The following is a 26,692-nucleotide window of genomic DNA, read 5'->3' as shown; positions in this document are numbered from 1 at the left end:
CACTGTTCATCTACACACAGCACTTGTGTTCTGTTGCTTAAATTTTGGAACTTACTTCAAACCAAAAAACAGAAAACCAAGGACAGTTATTTAGCACGCTTTCCTATTTAAGTCACAGAATTTAATAGTATTTTACCAGTACTGAGGAATTATAGAAATGATCCCTGGAAGTACTGTACAGTCTTAGTATACTAGCAATCTGTTCTATAATAAAGTGATTTCCCTCCTGTATCTAAAGGTCTTTTATTAACCAGAGAAAAAACAGTATTTAAACAACACATCAAGAATACAAATGCAATTACAAAACCACAAAAATTAATTGGACACCCAGATGAAATTCCTGGAACTACTTTTAAGCAGGTCTAAAAACATTTTTAGACTTCAAACTGAAGCAGTCCCTTTCATGAAACAATATATTATGACAGATGAAAGACCTTATTTACCCTCATATAATGTCCCCACTTCTTGCAGAGGAGGGAGAACAAGGGCAAGAGCTAGTAGAAAGTCATCTGAATTTGGGATGTGAAAGATTAAATATTTATAGATTCACAGATGTTAGGGTTGGAAGGGACCTCAATAGATCGAGTGTAACCCCTGCATAGGCAGGAAAGAGTGCTGGGTCTAGATGACCCCAGCTAGATGCCTATCTAACCTCCTCTTGAAAACCCCCAGGGTAGGGGAGAGCACCACCTCCCTTGGGAGCCCGTTCCAGACCTTGGCCACTCGAACTGTGAAGAAGTTCTTCCTAATGTCCAATCTAAATCTGCTCTTTGCTAGCTTGTGGCCATTGTTTCTTGTAACCCCCAGGGGCACCTTGGTGAATAAAAACTCACCAATTCCCTTCTGTGCCCCTGTGATGAACTTATAGGCAGCCACAAGGTCGCCTCTCAACCTTCTCTTGCAGAAGCTGAAAAGGTCCAGTTTCTCCTCGTAGGGCTTGGTCTGCAAGCCCTTAACCATACGAGTGGCCCTTCTCTGGACCCTCTCCAGGTTATCCACATCCCTCTTGAAGTGCGGCGCCCAGAATTGCACGCAATACTCCAACTGCGGTCTGACCAGCGCCCGATAGAGGGGAAGTATCACCTCCTTGGATCTATTCGTCATGCATCTGCTGGTGCACGATAAAGTGCCATTGGCTTTTCTGATGGCTTCATCACACTGCCGACTCATGTTGATCTTGGAGTCCACTAGGACTCCAAGATCCCTTTCCACTTCCGTATCACTAAGCAGGTCATTCCCTAGGCAGTAGGTGTGCTGGACATTTTTCCTCCCTAGGTGCAGCACTTTGCATTTCTCCTTGTTGAACTGCATCCTGTTGTTTTCTGCCCACTTGTCCAACCTGTCCAGGTCTGCTTGCAGCTGTTCCCTGCCCTCCAGCGTGTCCACTTCTCCCCATAGCTTTGTCATCTGCAAACTTGGACAGAGTACATTTCACTCTCTCGTCCAAGTCGCTGATGAAGAAAGAGTATCGGTCCAAGGACCGAGCCCTGCGAGACCCCACTGCCCACACCCTTCCAGGTCGAAACCACACCCTTCCAGGTCGTGATCCACCACGACTCTCTGGGTGCGACCCTCCAGCCAATTCGCCACCCACCGTACTGTGTAGTCATCCAAGTCACAGCCTCTTAACTTGTTCACCAGTATGGGGTGGGATACCGTATTGAAGGCCTTCCTGAAATCTAAGTAAATGACGTCAACCCCTACTCCTGCGTCCAGGCGTTTCGTAACCTAGTCATAAAAAGAGACTAGATTAGTCAGGCACGATCTGCCTGCTACGAACCCGTGCTGGTTTCCCCTCAGCATAATTTGTCCTGCCGGGCTCTCGCAAATGTGAGCCTTGATAATTTTTTCAAAGATTTTGCCAAGGATGGAGGTGAGACTGACTGGCCTATAGTTGCCCGGGTCCTCCTTCCTCCCCTTCTTAAAGATGGGGACCACATTGGCCCTTTTCCAGTCCTCCGGGACTTGGCCCGTGCGCCACAAGCGTTCAAATATTCCCGCCAGTGGCTCTGCAATGATGTCGGCCAGTGCCTTCAGCACCCTCGGATGGAGCTCATCCGGGCCTGCCGACTTAAAGGCATCCAGTTCTTCCAAGTGACTCTGCACCATCTCAGGGTCTATGCATGGTAGCCTGGCACCTTGCTGCTGCCTCTCTACAACCCCAGTGAGAGACTTGTCGTGCCCCCCGCTTAGGAACACTGAGGCAAAGAACTTGTTGAGGAGTTCAGCCTTGTCCCCCCTGTCCGTCGCCAATTGTTTCTGCCCATTTAGTAGGGGTCCTATTCCTCCCTGGGCCTTCCTTTTACTCCCTATATATCTAAAAAACAATTTCTTGTTGTCCTTTACTTGGGATGCCATCCTCAGCTCCATGGTAGCTTTGGCCCGTCTAACTGCCTCCCTACAAACGCGAGCAGAGGAGGTATATTCATCTTTGGTGATCTCTCCCTGTTTCCACTTTTTATGTGCTCCCCTTTTGGCCCTTAGGCTGCCCTGGATTTCTCTGGTCAGCCAAGGAAGCCTCCTGGCCCCTTTCCCTCTTTTTCCTCACAAATGATATTTAAATGATAATAATTTAAATGACAAGTATATTTAAACTGGTAATACCTTACCAGTTAACGTTTAGCACAGGGCACAGTCATGAGGAAGGGAAGTGATGCAGTGGCCCAGGAACAGAAAGGTGGTAGGGCAAGCAGAAGGGAGGGAGGTATGAGGAGGGAGAGACCAGAGGGAAGGCCTATGAGGTTAAAAAGGAAAACAGCTAGCAGCCCAGTAACTTGTCAATTAAGCTATTAGCTGGTTATTCACAGGTGCTCCCTCCCTCCCACCACACCAGCAGCTGCAGGGGGCTGGGAAAGCCCCTCAATTGCTGCTCCTACCCACAGTTTCACAGGGGCCTTGTTGTCTGGCAGGGCTTTCACCTACCTCTCTGCCCGAGCAAGGACCCTGGGGAGCAGCATTCAGCAGCAGCTGTGTCCGAGATGCTGTGTTATCAGATAACCAATACTGAGGTTAAACGGATAACTTCCTAAACAAGATTTACATCCCTAATCTGAATATGTGCCATTACCTCATAAAAATAGTACATGGGCTCTTATTTACACATATGTAGCAAACATATACTTACTTCAAATAACCAGAGTGAAGGTAGAGAATCTAATGCAGGGGTTTTCAACCTTTTTTTAACAAGCGTACCCCTTCTGCTTCAAAGTTTCAGTTCATGTACCTCTTATATTTTTTTCTTGTTTTTAAGGGGAGGGGGTGGGGGGCAGATCGAGGCCTCCATGGTTAGGGAGGGAGTGGGGTTGGGGCAGAGGCAGGTGCTGCACAGCCAGGGCAGAGTGTGGGACAGAGCACCCCACTGCCCCTGACCCAAGTGCCGCACGATGCCATGTGCCTGCTGTTGGTGGGCGGGCAGGGGACAAACACAGACACCTCCCACCCCCCAGCAGGTAAGTGCATGTGGGGAGAAGGGGTGGGGTGGGAGAGAGGGAAGAGGTTGGGGGGGGGGGTCCAGACTGAAAATGGCAGGGGGGGAGGGAAGGGACTCTGTTTCTGTACCCCCTCCCAGGAGCAGGGTTGGGGGGGCAGGGGCATGGCAAGGGCAGCAGTGCCCCTCTGCAAGCTGCACAGCCGCCACCCAGCCAGACTAGGGGGTGGGGACTGCGTGCCACCCCGCACCACGTGCCACTTTCCAGAGGCCAGTGGCACATGCAGCTCCGCAGGCTGCTGATGGGCCTTGCACCTGGCGAATCATGCACCTCCTATCAGCAGCTTGCAGAGCTGCACATGCAACTGGCTGTGGGAAAGCACCGTGAGAGCGGTGAGTGATAGTGGCAGTGCCCACAGCACGGGGTGGTAGATGGTGGCAGCTGCCACGTGTGACCACCCCATCTGTCCGTTCGGGCACCGCCTGTGCGGTCTGCAGAGGGGTGCCACTACCCTTGCCGCCCCCCCAGCCCTGCTCCTGGGAACGGATACAGAAACACACTCCAGGCCCCGCCCCATTCAGACCCTTGCTGCTCTGCAGGAAGGGGGTGGCCACATCACCTCCTTGCTGTTAGCTATTGGCTGAGGGCAGTGGCCCAGTGGCTAATCAGGAGACTAAGCTGAGGTGGGGGTGGAGAGGTGCTGAGGTGTGCTGTGGGGCCAGCAGCACCCAGCACGCCCTTCCTCCTCCACTACCCCCTCCCCAAGGTAAAAGGTGAAGTATGGGAACATAGCAGGTGAGACACCGCTGCCATGCCCCAGAGCACCCTCCATCCTTGCCTGCGTGTACTCCCTATAACCTTTCTAAGTACCCCAGGAGTGCATGTACTCCCAGCTGACAACCCCTGATATAATGCTTCAAACAGCATAGGGTAGAGTGATCCTAAGAAATGTTTAACTCCTCTTATAGAAATAAACATACGATATTTTTGCAGCCCAGCATGATCTTATTTTACTATAGCAGTCTGGAAAGTAAGTAGTATCTTTTAGACAAAGTGCAGTTCAAATGCAAAATAACTAATATACAATATCAGGTACTGTGCAATTTGTTCATGGTCACCAGCTAAGAACCTAATTAAACAGAGATGGAAACAATACCAACTATGAAATGTCTCCATAATTACATAGCCAACTATAGATATAACAGTATACTTCATAAATTTTTGTTGAATCACTTTAAAAAAAGCAAGTGGACTTCATTTATTATGTAACATTTACCTACAGCAGTAAAAAAAAAAAAAGGAAATTTCTAGTAGTATTCTTTATGTGCTGATGTCTACTACAATTATACAGAAATTCTTGGTCATATTATACAACCTGAATTATTCAAATCTATTTGTTAGATCAATGTACATGTTGGTGGGGTTGTTTACATAAAATTTGTTTGTCCTATTTTAGAAGACTATAGTTCCTCTTAATCTCCTCCCTCTTTCTTAGTTCAGTATCCTGCCTCCATTTTCTCTCACCATCAAGAGATTAAGTGTTTTATAAATATCTTTTGAAGCAGAAAACACCTCTGTGTTTCTTCTACATGTAAAATAGTCTGCCTTATCAGGAAGCAAAATATATTCTCATATCTGTGTCCTATCACAACTTGCATCACAATAATTAACGTGGATATTTTCTAGCTATTACACACTGGTGTTAAATGAAACATATGTATTACTCATGTTCTGTTCTAGTGGCTGCAATACTTACATGCTTGAAATTAATTAAAATTAATGCTTGACAAATTAACCTTTTTGCTCCACTCCAGCTACTGTATGCACAGTAGGCACAAACACAAGGGACAAGAACAGGTAGTCTCACTGCTCCCAGTGCTTGACCCATTTGCTGGGACCTGCAAAAGTACCAGGCCCACATTGTCATGTGTTAGAGAAATTATAGGCTTCACTGCAGCTCTTGCAGCCTGAGACAAGCTGCCATATATTTTTAAAATAGCTCTCAGCTACTTCAATTTACACAGGGGAATAATTTTGGTTCCGCAATCTGCCCAGATTAGAAAGGACTTCAAAGTAAAACACAGTATATAAATGGAAGAGATATGGCACAATTTACAGGTTTATACAATGATAGGGGGAGGGAGGAGGAGAGAGGGAGAAACAAAGTTCAATATTTGTGCTCCATCAGTCCACTATCTTAAGGTGGATGCATTAGTTTCTATCTGAGGTAATGACAGCAAGCTGTAAAAAGCGTTTGTTTGCAGAACACTGAAAAATTAGAATGGAGAGCCATGATTCCATAAGAGGACTGATGGTAAGGTAAAATAATTCAGAATAGGGATGAAGAATAAGAAGACAAAATTTGCAAGTGATGCCTGGAACCATCAAAACTAGAAGTCTATGATGAACTCCACAAGAACTCTAACAAAGTAGGGCAAGCAGCAAAAAGTGAAAAATGAAACTGACTGCCAAGCCACACAATGCAAATTGGAGAGAATAATAAATATGTAGTCACATACATTAAAATTTGTTTGTAACACAGCAACCACTTCAGTACCAGAACCTAGTTGGTTCCATTAAGACTTTGCATGCAGTAGTGGCTAAAATGCAAACAAGGTTTAAGAATTAAAAGGATGATACAACAATCAACATGTGAGTATATTACATAAATTTAAGGATACACTACCATCGTTAGCAGTACATTCAGTTTTGGTCTCTCAAAAACAGACCAAGTCCAGAGAAGATAAGAAAGTAAGAAGACTCTTGAGGAAGGGGGATAAAAAAAGAGAGAGTGAGAGAGAAATTGACACTGTTTAGTTAAGAATTCAAGAGACTGGGTATAAGACAAGAAATGAAAAGGCATCGAAGTAATGATAGATGCTAAGATGAACTGGAATCCTCAAGTAGAATCAATAAAAGGCAAAACTAAGATTAATAAAAAAAGATTTTCCACCTACAGCAAGCATAAACCTACAGAGCCAATTGTCAAAAAGTTATCACCGTGGATAAGTCCATCGTATCGCCATGTGCAAGATCCTACCAAGATTCAATAAGGAATAAATGATTGGAAGGGTAAAGACACACCGAAACCTACATCAGAAAGATCAGATATAAGCAATCTGAAACCTTCTCGCTACAGGGCATAAACCTATCAGTAACTGTGTGGCATTAGGAAGAAGCTTCCTCTACCTTACACTCCTCCCTGTAGCATCCAATACCAAACCAGATGAGCCATTACTGTGATATGGTATGACAGCACCCATGTACTTAAGACAGGACATATGAACATATTCCCTTATTAAGGCTTTGAAAGAGCAATGTAGTCCAAAAGTAGGAACTACCAGAAAACAAATGTGCAGGTATGTTTTGCTAAGGAATTACATTTTTAACAATCAATTTCAGCAAGAGCAAAAAGCTGCAGTTCCAGCATCTCTAAAAGTACAGACAGCTTCTAAATCATAGCCTTAGAACTGGTCTGTACATCTCTTTTGTCCCAGAAAAAGACACAAATCTGTTTTCAGGAGCCTTGCTAGCAGAAAGAGATCTGCATCCCTTATCTGGAATTGCAATTTCAACTAGACATTGCCAGGTGACAGAGGGCTGCGATAAGCATTTTAAAGAAATCTAGATAAACATCTGCTGTATTATGTTAAAAAACAAAACAAAACAAGCATTTGAGATATTACTTTGTTCCAGAAGTGCTATTTCACTGCTGAGCAGACATCTATGAATTTCTACCCGAAAGCTGGCCCAACTGATTCTTCTGTAGCAAAACCCCCAGTTTCTTTCTTTTTTTTTTTTTTAATGCATTCCCTCCCCTTCCCCAACCATTTCTGACTTTTCTCTCCCTCTCTATTCCTTATAGATAAGTATAAGTGAGCTCAAACTTAGGATAAGCTTTGAACATTTTTATTTTGCTAGCAAGTTTTTGGTTTGGGATATCCACTGTTTTATATTGTATAATTATTAGGTTTGTACTATTTTTTACTGTGGTATATTGTATTATTATAATTTTCGTATTGATTTTTATTGCTTCACATGGATATTGTATGGTCTAGGCCTGTGTTTGTAAGTGAACCAAAGTCCTGTCAAGTTTCCATTTTATATGTCAAGCCTCCATCTTCTGTCCTCTGCCTGGGCATCCCATGTTGCAATAATATGATTCATTGTACCCCTCCCATGTAAACTGGTTCCCTGATCAATGAAAATGGTTGAGAATGATTAAAATACAATGGTAGCAGGCCTCTACTGAATGGCCTGTAATGACTGGGTCATCACCTCACATTGATTCACCCAGGAACCATGGACCTCACCCAGGAACAGAGACAAGAGCAGCATTTGAAAAACAAAAGACCCTGCAGAACCAGCAACTCTACCATTGTACCCCACCATTACAGACACCCGAAACTGCACATGCCTGCACGGAGCACACATGCTCAGTACATCAGGGGCTGACCCTTGCCTGGGCATTCCTCCTGTCACTAGGGTCATACACAGTCTGCCCCTATAAAAAGGGGCAGTGAAGACAGACCCAGTGGGAACACCATTTCCATCGGGACCAAACCAGCTTCACGTCACCTATCCACCCCAGAGGTCCTGCCGGCAACCCCCTCTGGACAACACCGAGCTGAAGGAGACCCCGACTGGCCATCAAGGATCAACTTCCAGCCTGGGATAGGTAGATATTACCTGCACACCTCTTCCTACAATTTGGACTCTCTCTTTCTCTCTCTGTCTCTCTCCTCCAGGACTTCAGCCCCTGCACCAAGCCTCTCTAACCCCTGCTGCCATTGTGTGTGTGTGTGGGGGGGGGCAGGGTGTATGGGTGTGGGTGCAAGGGAACCAATTTGGCATTGTGTCACCATCTCCCCTGTTCAATAAAACCATTGTCATTTGCAACCCCAAGCTGGGTCATGTTTTACTGAATCCCAGTCCCTTCCTTATCTTAAATTCCAGCCTCATTCTCTCTCTCTCTCTCTCAAGTCCAGCCCCCACCCCTCTCCACTAGTTTCCCGATCTCCTCTCAATTCCTACTGCCTTTTCCCTGTGACCTTCTGCTGCCTTTCTCTGCTTTCCTGCTGCCCCTGCCGCCTTTCAGTCTCTCCTGCTGCTCTTTCTGTGATTTTCTGCTATCCGTCTCTCTGTTTTCAGGCTCCCCCACCCCTGCATCTTCCCCGACTTCTTTAGTTGCCCCGGAGCCATCCTCTGGCTCCCCCACACCCAGAGCCCCTCTTTAACACCCACACTTTGCCTTAGTCCCATTTTCCCCTTCCCCATCTACCTTTTCAGCTTCCCCCTAGCTCTGGCTCCAGACCCAGCCTCTGTGCTGGCATGCTTCCCTGTTCTGCAGGCTTTGGGCATTGTCTTTTAATCAATTAAGATCAATTAACTTAAAGTTACCCCCAAGCCTCAGTTCTTCAGCCCAGGCCCCTGCAGTCTACTGGTTCTAATCCTGGTCCTGGTAACGTTAAATCCTTACACTTTTACTTTCTTACCTTAACCTTTCCCCAGGTATCCCAAGTACACCAAGCATATACATACATACACATCACAACACCCAACTTAGGAATTCACTTGTGTGTATGTGTAGGTGGGTGGTATGTGTGAGAATTAGTAAATACACATATATACACACATATATAGATATCATTTTGTGGGGGGGGGGGTATATGAATTAGTAATCCACGTATGTGTATTGGATGTGCAGGTGTTGGTAACTGGTAACTGATTCTGTCTAAATTTGGTGTGTGTCTAGCGTATATGGGCTTAAACCGGTGTTAGGTGTGCATGAACCTAGACTGGTTATTTTGAACATGTGTGTATCTGAGTTGCTAGTGTGAGTGTGTTTATACATATATATGGCATTGTGTGCATGATATACGAATTAGTGATCTGTGTCTAACTTTTGGGGTGTAGAGTGTATGTGCTTGAATTGGTAATAAGTATGCATATGTGCCTAGGCTGGTTTGAATGTGTATGTAACCGATCTGGTAGTGTGTGTGTGTGTGTGCGTGTGTGTGTGTGTGCGCGCGCGCACACACCTAATTGATTTGTGTGTGTTTTGTATATGTGCAATTGTGTCACACCCTCCTGTCTAACAGTGCAATATCGAGATCCTGAAAGTTGGCCTTACCCCCCAGGGCAACACTTCTATTAAATGCCTGGAACCTGACAAATCATATAAGCACAATCAGTGTGTACCGTTACCCTGTCCCTAAACAGCGACTAGTAATTCTCCAGTAAAGCCTAACAATTCAGTGCCAGAAACATATGGAAATTGCCACATATGAATTTCAGTGGCACCAACTCCAGAAACCAGTTCTCATAGGCAAAATGGTTTAAGCCCAAGCCAGAAGTTTCATAGTTGGTAGGGTAGGAAGGGACCTGAGCAAATCATCAAGTCTGACCCCCTGCCCTGGGCAGGAAAAAATGCTGGGGTCAAACAACCCCCAGCAAGGTAATTATCTAGCCTCCTTTGTGGATGACATCATTAAAATGTTACTGCTTAGTAGGTTAAAAATGAATAGAAATAAGAACAGTTATGATACGTTTACAGTTTGGAGCAGTTTAAGCATATGCTACATCAAGCTGGGGTGGAACAAACCAGCAATCATCAGATTAGACTGAAGAACATAAATACTGTGAAGAGCTTACCACAAACACGGAAATCTCATGTAAATAAAGTAACTGAATAAGACAGCTGTGACCTAGACCAGGAATGTCCAACTGGTGGCCCTTGAAGAACTAACCTGCAGCTCTTGGTGTCCCAGTCCAGCTACCGTTCTCCCCACAACCCCTAATCACTCCTGCTGAAGTCTCTGGGCCCCCACTTCTTCCTCCAGCTTTTGCTGCTTGCTTCTGTCCCAACCTTCTGCTAGCCATCCCTGCTTGAGGGGACCCAGGGACCTCACATGTGGAGGGAGAGCAGTCAGGGGAAGGAAAACCATAGGTTTTGTTACCACTCCCAGCTGTGCCTTCATCCACCCAAGACCTTTGGTCATATATACTATTTGTTCCTACAGGGCATTTTAGTCTAAATTTGATAAATCTTTTTGAAGTACATAGTGGTAAGGTATGAATAAAAACATGTCGTTTTCTAGCAGCCCAACTGTCACCCACACATTGGATCACTGCGAGAAACAAAATACAAAGCAAGCAAAAAATGTGGGCACAGACGTGGGTTTATAGCAGCTCACTCAAATATGTAGAGGCTTGTACTCTGCAGTAGTTAAAGGCTGAGTAGACCAAGTTGCAGCCCCAAGGAAAGTATATTAACATGAAAAGTCCCAAATAGATCTTCATCTGGCCTAGATGACCACTGCAAAGCCCTCATGAGAAAAGAACAGTCACAGCCTCTTGACAAGCTGCAGTTGGTGAAGGAGACTAGGCCACTGCTAACTTGGAAATTATGGGTGTCTATACATGTGCTCCAGGGTGGGAGGGGGTGTTTTAATTAGAGTGGCTCCTGGACAGCTGCTCTACTTAAAATGCCACAGTGTCACATGTATTCAGCATCCTGCATTTCTAAATGGCCACAGGAACACTTTAACTAAAGCCCCCACTGCCATTTTGAAACATGGGATGGTGAATACACATGACTGCAGCACTCCAGAGTGTTCCAATTAATTGAGTCTATTCTAATTAATTGATTAATTGAGTCTGCTCCAATATGTTCTAATTAGAATGCATCACAGCACATATATAGGCAGCCTATGGTTCTTTGGGGATGCAGACAGACTTAACACTTAAACTATTTTAAATGTTATTTAAATCACAAGCCTCTGCACATACCAGTTGATTTAGAAAGTCTTAAACTTTCTGGAACATTTCAAAAGTACACCTGGATAAACAGGTATTATTTTGAACTGGTCTTCCTAGAACCAGTCCTCCTTGAACTGGTTCATTGCCATGTGTGGACACCAAGCTTTTTGTGACTTAGTAACTTAGTATCTGGTCAGTCCTCCATGCATCCCCACACTGCACCCCTCCTCATCCTCACCATACCTCATGTTGCTGCCTGACAACTGGCTACATGGATATGCAGCAGAACTCTATTGATCCAAGGTATATGGCTTGTACTTGACCCAGTGTGCATTGCTCCAAGATAAATTTGGGAGGGGGGGGGTAGGTGCATAGAGAGGTTCTGGGTTCCAGGGTTGCTGTGTGCCGTGGAAGGCTACCCAATGTCTCTGTACTTTTTCCCAAGCAGTTTGAACAGCTTCATTACATTGGTGGCAACTGACCAGGCAGACACAAAGTGGCACTGTTCTGCTATCTGTCCATCAGCACTTGCATCTAGCCTCATTCTGACAGATCTTCAATCAAGCTCACTTTCTTAAGATTTTTTTATGGATGGTCCATTTAAAAAAAAAAAAATCCACAGACAAGCATTTTTCTACAGACTGTCTATAAATTTACAGGCAATTGGTAATCGTGGCCCAAGGTCTCTGCCACTTTTAAACAGCACTTTTCCACAAGCCACTAGTCAAATATCATTCCATTCCTGGCAACTGATATGGAGGACCTGGGCACCTGCCCTGCCCAAGCATTCAGCACCCCTAGAATCCAGAAGCTGGGATACCCCTTCTACCCTCTTGGCTACCATGCCCCCTCACCTCAAATCAGCCTCTTGATGCCCCAAAGCTGGTCAGTTGCCACAATTGGAATGAAACTGATAAGCTGCTAAGAGGGTACTGCCTTGCAGATTTTCATAAAGTGCAGGAATGGTCTTTATTGAACTCAATGTTGGGGATTGGGGGGGGGGGGGGGGTTGAAAAATCAGAAAATTGCAATTGCAGGCAACTGACATTGTTCTCTTTCTCTTGCTTGATGTCCAAACAACATGGGTCTTCCTCCAGTGCTCAAGAGATATTGGAGAACTGGGGCATTTGCTGCTGAGAGGCATTCTGGGCTGGGTATTCACTACTAACCCCTGGTGGTGGTTTGACAGCACTGCAATGCCTAGATGACTGTTCTACTTAGAACCCTTGGCAGCATACATGCAGATGTGTTTAAACTAGGACAGTTGTGAACTGGTCCCCAGTCAGTGACATTCTTGGAACAGTTCAGTGTTAGTCTGTCCACACCCTTGAATTCTTCCATGAGGGAGTCATTGAGATAGAGCTCTCATCAACAGATGGAGTGCAAATTAACTCTGCCCATCATCTACGACATTCTGTAGCAAACCAGAGATAAAGTTTAATCAAAGCTTCTAAGATGACCAGTGCCAAGACAACGGGAGGCATTTCAGCACTACATGCATTTGTCAGAAGTGTGGGCAGATCAGTATTCTATTGATTATGACTAATTCAACCACAGTTTCATGATGTCTATCACGTGACAATACCAAAATGTCTATCTTAGCAAACTTCTACTCTGAATACAAAATGTTATCTACATTTTCCACATGTACCAAGTTTATATGGTGATAAAGCTATTTCCTTCGAGTCCTCATAGCTTCAGGTTTGGGCTAATCTAATGAGCTTTTCTGAATTATTCCTGCTAGAGTTTCGAAAGTACATGGATTGATGATCACCCAGTCCTAACCTTCAGTACTTGAAACAAAGCTATGCACACAGAGCAAAACAAAACCAATTTCATATACACAGCATTTCTCATTGTAGGCATCTTGGGAATTTAAATACTTCTTTTCCAAGTAATTCCTTCTTTCTCAAGTAAATTAGACATTTACATACATAGACATACATATTGGCGTACTTGGCACTGTCAAAACCAGAGCAATTTCTGCACAAAAGGATCTGTAGTAAGTGATATGCTTATTAGATGTAGACAGCACTAAGAGAAAAATATTTACTGTTATTTTAATTAAATTGCTGGGGCAGAGATGGCAATGACTCACATGGCTCATTGTGAACCACATAAGACTAAGTCCTCATCAATGAAACAAATGAGGCTAGGAAGTTGGTTGCAATAGGTTTGGTCATTCACATGCAAAGATAAAATATCAAAAACATTCAGACAAGATCTAGATGGGTAAGTTGAGGGAACATTTGGGAACACAGAGGCAGACGGACAGACTGACCGGGGGTGGGGAGGAGGGAGGGAAAGGGAGTTACAGGGTGTCCATGCTAGCAGCTAAAAAGTGTACAATTTTAAACATGCTTATAAACTGCAAGCCAAATGTTCAGATAAAAATCAGTAAACACACACTGAAATATCCTGTTCCTTTTCATTAAAATAACTTCAAGCAGTGCTTATTTCAACATCATTTTAGATACATTTTTTAAAGTCTCCAAGTCTTTCAAGAAGTGTAAATTATGGCTAATGAGGACACCATAGAAGGAGTTAATAGCATCTACCTAGCTCTGTGAGTAACATATTAATTATAGCTTCTTAGGTTGTATTACCGATCAACTGAAACCTAATCCTGTAACATTTTAAAGCTAATTGACACAAGAAGCGAGACAGCTACATAAAGATGCCCACAGCACTTTCTAAAAGTACCTCCTAACGTCAAACTGATAGCATAACCACCCAACAAAAGTAGTAAATTACTTGTTTTACAACACCCAGAAGTGGGATGAGCACACTGCAGAAACACGTAGAGTTCTTGCCCCAAACAGCTTATGATCCAAATGATGTTACAAAGAAGAAACAGAAAATGGGTGCGCAGTAATAAAGGTCACTTTCGTACGTTTTGAAACACTTCTTGTTCCACTATAAAGACAGTGTGTTACACTGGACAGGACACCATGTACTAGGAGTCAATACCTCATTCAGTCCTAGCATTGCCACTAATCGCCTGCATAACTCCCAGACAAGTCACTTCATCGTTGTACATCAACTTCTTCTTTGCTTGCTATGTCTGAGGTGTTAAGCTCATCAACTGCACTCAGGAGGGGCATTAAGGAAAATGGGACTCCCTTGAATGTGAGGTGGAAGAATGAGTGAGAGTGGGTGAAGACAGGAAGGAAAAAAAAAATGAGGTCTCCCTTTACAGAGGTAGCAAATGTTGACTGAAAAGTGAGGGGCACTCTCTAGAAGCAGGGAAGCTAGAGTGGGTGTGGTGGAGTGGATTTCCTTTGAATTTGATGGGGGTTTTGCAGGGAGAAGGGGGGCGTTTAGTCTGTTATACATCCTCATTTTAATATTCTGTTTTTGTGTCTCACTGTAAGATGCCATGAGCCATTTTTGGGAAGAACAACATAGATTAATAAAATAAATCAAGGTAGATGCAGCCTTTTACTGTGTGTTTACATAGTGGGGTTCTCATATCATTTGGGGCCCTCTACAGACTAGTAACACAGAGGTAACTATATAAAACAGGAATGGGGGTGTGAATTAATAAGGAAGAGATCACTACCTAAAATATACAGGAAGTCTTTATTCCCACCTCCTTGCTTGTTGATATGTTGTTGGAAATGCACTATTTATAAATTTTAAGCAACTAAAGTTTCCTTCCTAAACAAAGAAGATCTTTATCTCATAGTTCCCTCACCCTTGATACATGGTAATTTTAAACTGCTCCTAGAGCTCTTAACTCCTAGACTGGCCGCATGTTAACGCCTTTAGGTGGTTTAAAGCACTCGTTATGCCGCTTAAAAGTTATGCCATTCCAGGGCAGGATCATCTCCCAACCTCATAACCTTGCTCCTATTCCATTAAGGGTAGCCACTCCCCACAGTTGTGCCACTCAAGTCCTCCAGTATCCCAGCATGCAGTGGCCCCACCCCCACATGGTGTTTCTGAACACAGCTGAAGATGGTGACATCTTGAAGTGGATCAGAGCAGGCAGGGAGAGTCAGGTGGCAAGGCATGAAAAGCTGGAGCCGGTGCACCAGGATACCACTGTGGGGTGGGCAAAGCATGGCCCAGCACAGAGAAAGAAGAAAGCTGCGTGAGGTGGTGCCAAGGATGCAAAGGGTGCTGGGTGGAGGATGGAGGGGGGGCACTGCGTCTGCTGCACTGCCCAACCCAGCAAGGTGCTGACAGCTCCATAACTGCCCAGCCCAGGAGCATTGCACCATGCTTCCCCACAGGTTTCGTCCTATAGCACCATGCCATGGCTGTTGAGAGCATTTGACAACCCTGGCAGCAGCTATGGGGGCAGGCAGAAGGAGAAGGATGAGAAGCCACTGCCTTGTCACAGCAAGCTGCCAGCATGCTGTCCACACGCATGCCGGGCTCCGGAGACAGGTAACATTGCTGAGAGGAAGCAAGCGGGGTGGCATGGTGCAAAACTCCCAGGCCAGGTAAAAATGGAGCGGTCAGCCTTGCCAGACCAGGCAGAAGAGCCAGTACCATGACATGGCTAGTGGGAACATTTATCAACCCCGACAGCAGCAGGAGGAGGAGGAAGAAGAGAATGGCAAGCCACTGGTGTGCTGTTCACCAAAGTATACCTCCAAGCTCAGCTGGAGCAGACAGCTTGGGTAAAGACTACTCATCCTGTGAGGAAGAGTTTGTGGGGAGATGCAAAGCATCCTGGGATGCTGGGGAACTCAGAGTTAAATTGAATCTGGAAGGGATCCAAGACAAAAGATCAATAAACCAATTTAACCTAAGTCTACAACCATACAGGTTTATCTTAAACTAGTTTCAGCCATTTTGAAACAGTTTACGTGCACTGAACTTCTGATGTGTTGCAGATTTGAACTGGTTTCTGATCACTTATACCAGTTCATGTGTAATTTCTGTCCCTAGATTATACAAATACAATTTTTTATTTTTCTTTGGGAGGAAGATAACAGCTCTCCTAGTGATGTTGATTGTTCATAACTACCAACTACCAATTCAGAGGCTCCGTCCCCTGGCTAATACATATTGAACGCACCACGTCCTTTGGAAAGCCACACTCAAGTAAGACCTGATAATAATTAACACTGACATGATTATTTTCTATTATTAAAATATTTCTCTGTATACTTTTTTTTGATCAAAATCTATTGTTACTTTCATAGCTAATGAAAGAACCAATTTTTATCTATCTTCTTCCCAAAGAAAAATAAATAAATGTATTTCAGCAGTAAATGAAGCTGCTTACAGAAGCATCAGTAAATACTAAACATAAAAGCAACTGTAATTTTCCTAATGTTTGGTTTGAGACCAAATATCAGCTTTAGGACATGATTTAGAAGGCTATTTCAGTTAAATTTAGATGCGTTTATGGTGTTTCAAACAATAAGCATGTGCACAAAATTTTTAAAACAGTAGTTAAGTGAAATCAAATTTCTAAGACAACTTGATACCAAAGAACCATGCCAACAAGAAAGTAAAAAACCCTACCCAGTTCGCGATGTCACCCAGAAACCTGTCATCACAGCATATCAAGTTACCATGCAAGGCTGCCACATCAATTTACTAAACATTTTGATGTCTTCCTTTTTATTTTAAGCTTTTTTTCTCATATTAATCTCAACTTCAGTCACCTGAAGTAGACCTCTGCATAAAATAAAAAAATGACAGAACAAAGGGAAGAAAAGAGAGAGCAATCACCAGATTTTCCTGCCCCACCCCAAGTGAAATCAGCGTATTTTACAATTATAGGGATGAAGCTTAAGTACAGCTACAGAATAGGGAACAGGCCCAGCTGGTATAAAACAGTAACAATTCAGTATTGCAAGAAAGAGTTCTTCAAACAGTTTTACCTCATTAAAATACCTGTCATTCATAATATGTTCACTGAATGTAACGGGTAGCTGATATAGATGAAACACAATGTTCATTAACTCCAATAGCAAATAGTTAATTACTTGTCAGAAACAGAGGACTATCTTGGGTTTTTTTTAACCCTTTGCAGTATTCTTTTTCCCATTAAGCATTTTTTCTGCCCGATCAGGAATTTTCCCTTTGGGACATGAACTCCCTCTGGGAATATACTCCATTAATCAACACATTCCATTCCCTCCCAAAAATACAGCTTCTCAGGAATTAAAAACTGACCTAAGTGACAAAGCACAAAAGTTTAGATTAATTTCAAAACTTACTTTTAAGTGTTTACTACTATAAATCTGGCTATTGTCATCTGGAAGCAACAAGCAAAAAAAAAGTATGTTAAACTCCAGGGCCCAATTTTGCTCTGAAGAGATCTAAGCATTTTATAAACTTTCAATGACATTTTCCAATTTGCAGAGGTATGCCATGTTAGTCTGAAGTTAGTCAGAAGGCAGGGTAGATGTGCTTTCCAATGTCACACAAAACACTTGAGTGTACACTTATTCTTTCAGGAGAAAGAGAAATTCTGTTCCCCCTATTTTTCTAAACTACTTGTCATTTATTTTGTATATTTTAATTGTGTTCCTTTTAATTTGTGTTACTTACATAGCCTCAGACTTCTCAAGCTATCTTCACAAAAAGATTTTTACATGCACCTACTATTTTTTTATTGTTCTTTTAACTTTTTTAAGATTGGGAAATCAGACATATCCAAGTGGAGGGCACACCACTGGTCTAAAGAATTAAATTATAATATTTTCCATATTGTCTGTCCCACTCAACTATGTTCTAGGACTTTTTTTCACTACTTTGAACACAGCAGCCTATAAGTACAATCCAAGTCTTTTTCTAGAACCAACAGCTGGCCAAGTTTGCCAGCTGTAATGACATTTCTGTCTAGATGCAACAGAACAACTTCTCTGCACTACATCCAATCAACCCAAAAATATTTAGGGACATTCTAAGCATCAACAATTTTTCCCTATCAATATTGGTGAACATAAGGAACAGAGTTACTGCATCTGACTAGCAGACTCCTCACCTTTAAATCACCTCTAATTTCCACAAGTAAAAATAACTGCTTAATAGCAGCCATTTCCATCTTTCAGGGTAATATTACCCAAGCTCCATGTAAAATGCTGACACCCTAAAGGACTTCTCCCAGGCTGAAGAAAAAATAACAGTGGGGGAGGGGGAAAAAAACACATCCAGAAACCCCAAGCACAGTGGGGTGCCACCATAGGCAGAGGGAGAAAAAATTATTTGGGGGGGCGAAGTGCATGTGTACATCCCCCTGCCCCTGAGCAGATAGGCTTGTGTGGGAAGGGGCGGGGGGCAGATTGAAGCCCCAACGGCAAGGGAGGGAGCAGGGCACAACCAGGACCCACTCACCCCAGCCCCTGCTCCTGCCTGTGCCCCACACTCCCTCCCTCCCTCCCTCACTGCTGTGGCCTCGATCTGCCCCACCTCCCCCACAGCAATGAGGGAGGGAGTGGGGCCGGGGCTGCACAGCCAGGGCAGGGTGTGGGACAGAGCCAGGAGCAGCTTGACCAGGTGGCACCTGGTATTGGGGGGGGGGGGGGGGGGGGGTTGGCAGATAGAGATGTGGCACACACCCCGGGAGGACATGGAGCCTGTGTGTCTGGGATCTGCGCATGGGGTGAGGGTGGGCTGCAGGCTGGGGCTGGGATCTTCCCAGCAAAAGGGGGGGGGGGGGGTTGAGCTGGACTGCTCTCAGGGCACAGTAGAAGGGGGTTGAGGGGCTATGACAAATTCTGAGGTGGCTACAGCCTCCCCATGGCCCCCACTCCCAGCACCACCGCTGCCTGCCCCAAACACAGTCCAGGTCAGCCCCCCCCACCCCCCCTCAATGGGAAGAGCCCAGCACAGCCCCACCCAAGCCCATCTCCACCCCAAAAGTAAATCCCGGGCACGCAGCCCCTGTGCCTCCTGAGGTGCGGACAGTGGCAGGAGCCACAATCCCCAGACAAGCCGCTCGTGGCTCAGTCCCATGCCCTGCCCTGGCTGTGCACCTGCCCCAGCCCCAGCCCCACTCCGTCAGTCACAGCTTCACATGTGCCCCTCTGCACCCCTGCTGCAGCTGGTGGAAGCCTGGGACCAGGCTGCCTAAGGGCTTTACCGCTACCGCGCGTTTGTGGGGGCTATGCCCCATTAGCCCCCACCTTCCACTGCCTATGGGTACCACGTTAGCTCAGGAGGCAAGGATTTCGTAGGGTGACATCTTTTATCCCAACTACATAGATGGTTCAATAAAAGTTAGACAAACTTTTGAATGCAAGGCTTTCTTCCTCAGGTCTCTGATTATAAGAAGCCAGGCACAAAAAGTTAAGCACAACATAGAGGAAGGGCTCAGAAGAAGTCTCAGGTGTAGCAAAGAAACAGCAAAAGAAAAGATGCTGAGTGGTCAGTTTCACCTTCCTTGTGTAGAAAGCATTCAGGGGTTGGATAAATTATAATGGGCCATAAGCCCAATATGAATGTTTAGCCCTTGGTTCTTACTGTCCAGCCTGGTTATAAATTTTTGTTCCCAAGTTTGCCTTTTAAAGGCATTAGGTAGATTTCCCATGAGCACAAAGGACAGTAAGATAGAACACCCTTCCCAAGAATCACTCTGATCTTCTTCCCCTGCCCAATAGGCTGCTCTGGTTTCTGCCCTACCTGCCATGTGCCACACAGAGAAGCTGCCTGTGCCACTTGTGGCACATATGTTGCAGGATAACTACCCATGCCCTAGGATAAGGGAGGCTTATCCTGAACAGTGGTGGGCTGAAGGATGGAAAACAGGAAGCTGCTGGGCAGAAAAGGAAGGGAATGCAAGGAGTTGTTTGCAGTGAGCCTTGTCTAAAGGAACATCATAAAATGGATGACTTCCTCCACAACTTAGATCTCAGAAGGTATCTCAGAGGGTAGTTCAAATTATTCCTTCCAATGACTCTTACTTGTTATTATCAAACCTCTATTACAACCACCATTATTCTGTTTATACATCTAGGTATAACAGGTATGGCAGTTCCCTTGCAAGCTCTTCAGTTCTTTCAAATCCTGATTAGCCTATGTCAGGGGTTGTTAACCTGAGGTATGTGTACCCCTGGGGGTATCTGAACCAGTCCTAGGGGGTACTCACAGGCGGGTGGGGACGGAGTGCAGCCACCTCTCAGCAGGGCTGGGGTGGGGCAAGGGCAGCGGCACCCCTTTGCAGGACGGGGAAGCTTCCACACAGCAGCTGCCGCCACCACACACCAGCCTGGTGAACTTCCCTGCCCCGAGCGCCCCCCCAAACCCTCTGACCCTCCCTCCCCCCACACACACTTTTAATCACTTTGGGCCTTTGTACATACCACATTTTTTGCCTTGTGCTGCAATGGCATGACTGTTTGCACGAGCATGTTTTCTGGATGCTTTAAAAGTCTTTCTGGTGCATTACAGTAGAACTCCTTGGATGTAGTTTATTTTGGCTCACTGAGAATTAAAGTGTTGCATGCAGTGAATCCATGAATGCAAACACAAAGGCACTCAAAGACATGTAATGAGCACCTTTGTCCACCAGATGGTGCTGCAACTTTTTTGTAGCTCACCCCTTCAAATTGGTTCCACTTTCGAATTGCTTCCCCTTTTTCTTTTTTCTTGTGCGGTTTGCCACCTCCTTGCTTCCACAGCTGTGTGGCGGTGGAGGGTGCCCTAGGCTGGTGGGGGGTGGGGCAGCAACAGACCATCCCACTCTCGTGCGGTGCCAGTTGAGGACTGGGCTTACATTGTTCGAAAACCTAGTGCGTGCAAACACTGATGTGACACTCCAAAATAAACAAGTTTAAATTTTATAAAACTATTTAATTTAAGGAGGACTGAACCCTATCGCGTGTACAGGCAGGTGCCCTTTGGGTGATAACATTGATGTTTATTTTTAAGCATTTTTTTAGATTTTTATTGATTTAAATTAACAGTTCTTCCCTTCTCTTTTTGTCAGTCTGCGAGTAATCGACAAGGTAAAATTGATTTTTACTGATAAAAATTTAATCCTGTCAAGCCTAGAGATTCGATAAGAAGTATTCCTACCAGAGTGGTATCATCTGCCCTAGTGTACTTAATTATGATTTGGAACTCAAATTATACTGAAGTGGAAAAGCATGTTATGGTTTCTTCTATAACTCAAGACAGCAAGGAAAAAAGAGACAGACCACTTCATATCACTAATTCAGTAGCACCATTACTAGTTTTCAAACTTCTCCAGAAGCAATGAGTTAAGTATGGTATCTTTTATTAGACCAAATGAGTAGTTGGAAAAAAGTTCTTAGCAAGCTTTTGGGCACATTGGTCAGGCATAGGAAGTCTCTGCTGGTCTGAGACTCCAAGGAATGACAGAAGCTAAAAGTGTGGTAGAACATCAATGAAAATGTAAATAGGCAGAGATAAGCAAGACAAAAAGTAAGCAGGGGAGGGGAGGGGGAAGACAGTAGGAGGAAAGAGGGGGGGAAAAAAAAAAAAAAAAAAGGTCAGAGGGAAATGCCCTGATGAAGGGTAACTGCACTGGAAAGCTTGTTAAGAACTTTTTCTCAACTACTCAGTTGGTCTAATAAAAGATATCACATCTAACCAAAGAACCTTGCCTGCCTGGGGATACACGTACCCCTGGTTGAAAACCCCTGCCTTAGATCAACACAGCTACAACCAAAAATTCAGCATGAGTTAAATCTGGCACTCAAACTTCATGCATTCTCATGGGCTAACAACTTGTGTACTTTCCTTTAAACCAGGGGCGGGCAATTATTTCGGGCGGAGGGCCGCTTACTGAGTTTTAGCAAGCTATTGAGGGCTGCATGATAGGCAGTCAGAGGGAAGATGAATATGAATTTTCTAAATTTTTTAGGGGCCCCACAGGCTGGATAGTGTGGCCTGGTAGGCCACATCTGGCCCACGGGCTGCATTTTACCCGCCCCTGCTTTAAACTGTATACCTCCCAAAATCACTCAAGTTAAAAGACACAAGTTGAAAAAATGTATAGTGCTATAAACTTGCAGCTTTTTACTGATGGCAGAGGATGATTGCAATAGTTGCAGAAAAGGGGAAGTATTCCTGTTCAAAAGGATTTTGAAATAAATGCTAACCTAATACAGTACATGCATTTACACTGACTGTACAATGCATGCCATTCTTGTGCATTTTACCAACAACACTGAAATATGCAGGACTTCAAAACTGTCAGAAAAAGGAGGACTTAGTGAAATACTGGTATCTGAACACTATGATTAAATCCCCCCCTCAATCTTCTCTTCTCTAGATTAAATAATCCCAGATCTTTCATCCTTTCCTCATATAACACATTTCCCAGACCTTGAATCATTTGTTCCTCTCCACTAGATGCTTTCTAAATTGTCCAAACTTTCCTTGAAATGTGGTGCCCAAAATTCGGCACAGTATTCCTGGTGAAGCTACATCAGTGCCAAAGACAGCAGAAGGAACACTTCCGTGGATCTGCAAGTGAGACTCCTGCTAATACAATGCAGTGTACAATGGACTCTCACCCTCCCCACCTCTTTCCCAACAAGAGGTCACTGTTGGCTCATTTCCAGCCTTTTCTGCAGTACTGCAGCATAGCTGGTCATTCCCCAGTATGTATTTTTCTTCAGCTGTTGCTAGATGTCAGTATACCGGCAACATAATTTGTTGCCCTCTATTTTCTTTATATCTGGTCATTAGGGCTGCGTGAAGCTTTGGTCGCTGACTCGAATCGAAGGAGATTCGGCCTGATTAGGTGGCTGAACCTCCAAATCCAAATCAAATCAGGAGACCCTTTAACCTCTTCGAATGAAATTGGAACCCTCCGAATGGATTTGGAGAGATTCAACAATTCGGACATAGACACAACTTTAAATGTTTTTTTCTACATACATCAAGGTACCAGGCGGCTCATAAACGCTGAGATGCTGGGGCAGATGTAGTATCCCACAGAAGTGCAGGAGGAGTCCCCAGTGTACTCAGCAGCAGACCCGGAAGCAGACCGGAAGTACTTCCGGTCCATTTCTGGGTTCGCTGCCAAGCATGCGGTCCCCCCCCCTAACCCCTCAGCACTCCGGTGGGACACTCCATCTGTCCCAGCATCGCAGCATTCACAAGTCGCGCCTGGTACCTGGAGGCATGTAGAAAAAACATTTGAAGCTGTGTCTATGGCCGAATCACCGATTCTCTGAATCAGCATCAAATCTTCATATTTAGATTCAGCCGAATCAAATCGGGGACAGTGATCCAAATCAACGAATCGAATCACTGTCCCCAATTTGGGCTGAATCCGAAGCAAATACGGCCCATTTTGTATACCCCTACTGGACATGAGACAGATAAGTCACCTACTTATTTAAGCATCAACGGAGAAATTTTATTAACATACACTCCAACACAACAAAATTGTTTTGGGGACAAAGAGAAGTTTTACCCCACTGACCATGGAAATTATATTATCGCCTTTCTAAAAAGCTGTATTTTAGGCATAATTCTTGAAAAACATGAACTGAACGTGAAGATGAGAAAGTACCTGAGCCTGAGGCTCAGCTACTGGCAAATACAGAGTCTTTATTGTAAAGTCAGACTGCTAAGATGCACTGGAGGCACAGATGTCAAATTTGAATGGTGGCCCCTAAAAGGACTTTAAAACAGAAGAACATTATTTTACATGCAAGTTGGCTTTCTACAACTCTGATGCAGTACAACCTGGATATGTCAGAGGGGCTTAGCAAATTAAGGTTTGCAAGCCAACCAAATGTCCTGCATAGCTGCAGCAAAGAGCTGCCTGAGACTATACAGATGCGCCAGCTGATCGGTCCAGATTTATTTCAAAGTGAACACTTTCTCTGATCAACTGCACAGGACCACGGCTATGCTCTAGCTAGAGAAACAGTGCCATTTGAAATAAATGCCATAACAAGCAACTGAGCAAGTTGTTCTTAATTTGGCATCTTGCTGAAATGATGTGGTTGCAAACCTAGTTGATAAATTCAGGTTCTACTTTCTTTATTCAAAACCCAAGTTTTTGCCCAAATTTAATGCCACTATAATTCAGTGCTTAGTCATCTGGCAGAAGCAAAAAGACTACCCCCTCACAGCTGCTCTACATACTGGCTCATATGTGTATTAATTGAAAGTACTTCCTGACTCTTACCTTTATCTGAAGTCATGAAGCAAGTAGAGGCAACTGTACATCTCAATGCCTGGACTATAGCCACAACTGATTTCCTTACTCATCACAGCTCTCAGGCTAATACTGTATCACAAAACTAACAAGGTATATGCAGTGATTAACTTCTATATAAGGTTAACAATTTGCTCCAGCAGCCCTTACCCGTATCATCTATCCCTCAATCCAGTTTCAAAGGGTGACTGGATGGCAGAACAGCCATCTTCTTGCAAATTCAGCCACCACAGAAACTGCACACACAAAATGCTACCCCCTCCCTCCCCCAAGGAACAGAATTGTGGGTTGCCATTTAATTTGCAATTGGGACATTTTTTTTAATGCTTTGTGCAACAAGGCAAAAGTTATAGCATAGTAAGTACAGGCCAAAGTAGCTGTGTAACCCCAAACCATAACCCCAAATTGTGAGTTACTGATAGGCTGAAATGGCCCAGGTATAACACAGGCAGCCGTAGCTGTTAATAAGTTATGGGACCTACACAATTTTTAGTTGCGGATGCAACAAAAGTCAGAAGGGTCAGTAGCTTGCACAAAAGCCAGACCCCCTTCCATTCCCTGCAAGCAGGACTCAGAGAGGGAACAATAGAGTCCACTTTCAGCAGCCCAAAGCACGGCATAGAGGGAAATTAGCTCCTGGGACCCCATAGGCAATTGCCAGGCTCTTTGTGCCTCGACAGGGAGACTACAGGAGTGGGTAAAATTCCTTCCTTATTTTAAAACAGAAAAATAAAAAGGAGAGGTGGCTCAACATTCAAGCTAATGCAGACAAGAAAACAACAAATGGGTATTTTGTTTTAAACCTCAGAGCACCTTCTCTACCTTTATACACAATTATTTCATTTCCCAGGCATCTGTGTGGTGCTGCCTTTTTGGAGGACAGTGTTAAAAAGAAGGGCAAGAATGACCAGTAAAGAACGTAAATGAAATCTTGGAGTCCTACCAGCATCACCAATATCTTGGGAATTCCTGTCTGTCAGGTGGGTAAAGCCATAAATGAAACATACAATAAAAACCTTCTAGTACACTCCAACACCTTTGTATTTTCTTTATCCTGTATCTCGATTCTAACTATGTGTCTTTATTTTGTTCTCGATTCTAACCATGTGTCTTTATTTTGTTCACTAAGTCTATCCCGCTGAAATGTTGCTATGGAAACCATGCCTTTGCTATGACAGAAGTGTAACAAACAACCAGAAACGCAGAATTGCAATTTTTATAATTATCTGAAACTTACAGGCTTATGTATCAAAGTGATTTTTATAAGAATATCTGTAGCAATTATTGTTTACAGTCTTTGATCCAGATTACCATATAGATTCCTATATTTTAAACAGGCAAATTTTGCAGCTATTACATAACATAGATTTTGTCACAACCCTGTGAGTCACTAAACTCCTCTCCTTAATGATGACATTGTTCCCATACTAATTTGTTTTAAAAGGGATAAAAAGCCAAAAAAACCCTTAAAAAAAAAACAAAAGAAAAAAGATGCAAGGTAAGCAAGACTGGTAGATTCAAACTAGTAAACACAAAATCATATGTGGTATTATTTTCTAGCCTCTGGGTTTCAGGCAACAGCAATAAGTATTGTATAAACCTACAAACCATTTTTGTCCCTTATCCCTTGCATAGCAGCCCCTTCCAGTAAGTTATAACCCAATCCCTTTTCTACCTAAAACTAATAGAAGGAAATTGAAGTGTGTTAAACAAACAAAAAAAGCATAAAAGATGATAGGAGAAAAAGTAAAACTATTTAAAACTGTCCATCTATTATTGTTCTAAATATACACAAACATTAAGAAACAAATTCAAGCCACCAGCTCACAGGTTGCTTAAGTTTGTACCTCAGTAAGTGATTGTCTTCTGAACATCTGTGCTGTGTCAAAGAGTACTAACCCATTTAGTAACAAAAGTTCAGGTCCCCAGTGATTAAACCAATTGGACACAGCTAGGAAGGTGGAGGTAATAAAGGAGATCCAGCAGGAGATCCCTGGAAAAGGCAGATTAATGGAACCTGGAAGGATTCCCAGAAAGAAGCAGCTAGCTGGTTCTGATAAGGAACTGTTATAGGCAGGTATAAGGAGCTTCCTTGGGAAAGCCAAGAACCAGGAGAGCAAACTTTGCTTCCTGAGCGAAAGAATGCTAAAGCTGAAGACAGTAGAAGGATGAGCTTGCTTGCTGATTTCCCTGCATAAAAGAACCTGAAAAGCCACAGAAGATGGGACAGGAAGAAGGCACCGCAAGTCTTCAGCTTACGCTCATCTGCCCAGCCAGAAGTTAGCAAGTGGAGAGCCTGACAGTGTGGTGATAAGAACTCACAGGTGAAGCCCTCTATGCTGCCACTGGGTGTCAGACCCCTGAATTCTGTCTGCACCTGTAATTTTTA

General features: G+C 44.0%; 1 protein-coding gene across 2 annotated transcripts in view; it reads right to left on the bottom strand.

Annotated features, from left to right (window-relative positions):
• STIM2 (stromal interaction molecule 2) overlaps positions 1–26,692 on the bottom strand; it is a 149,540-nt gene that overhangs the window by 104,106 nt on the left and 18,742 nt on the right. Inside the window, exon 1 of one of the 2 annotated variants that reach the window (XM_059721620.1) lies at positions 26,151–26,166. The exons of the other annotated variant lie outside the window; for it this stretch is intronic. The gene's annotated coding sequence lies outside the window, so the exon portion shown is untranslated. Of the gene's footprint in view, positions 1–26,150; positions 26,167–26,692 lie in introns of those variants that run through there. 2 annotated transcript variants of the gene reach the window in all.

The sequence above is a fragment of the Alligator mississippiensis genome, chromosome 2, assembly GCF_030867095.1.
Source record: "Alligator mississippiensis isolate rAllMis1 chromosome 2, rAllMis1, whole genome shotgun sequence".
NCBI lineage: Eukaryota > Metazoa > Chordata > Crocodylia > Alligatoridae > Alligator > Alligator mississippiensis.
Note: the sequence above shows the minus strand (reverse complement) of the source record. Positions and strands in the feature narration are given on the sequence as shown.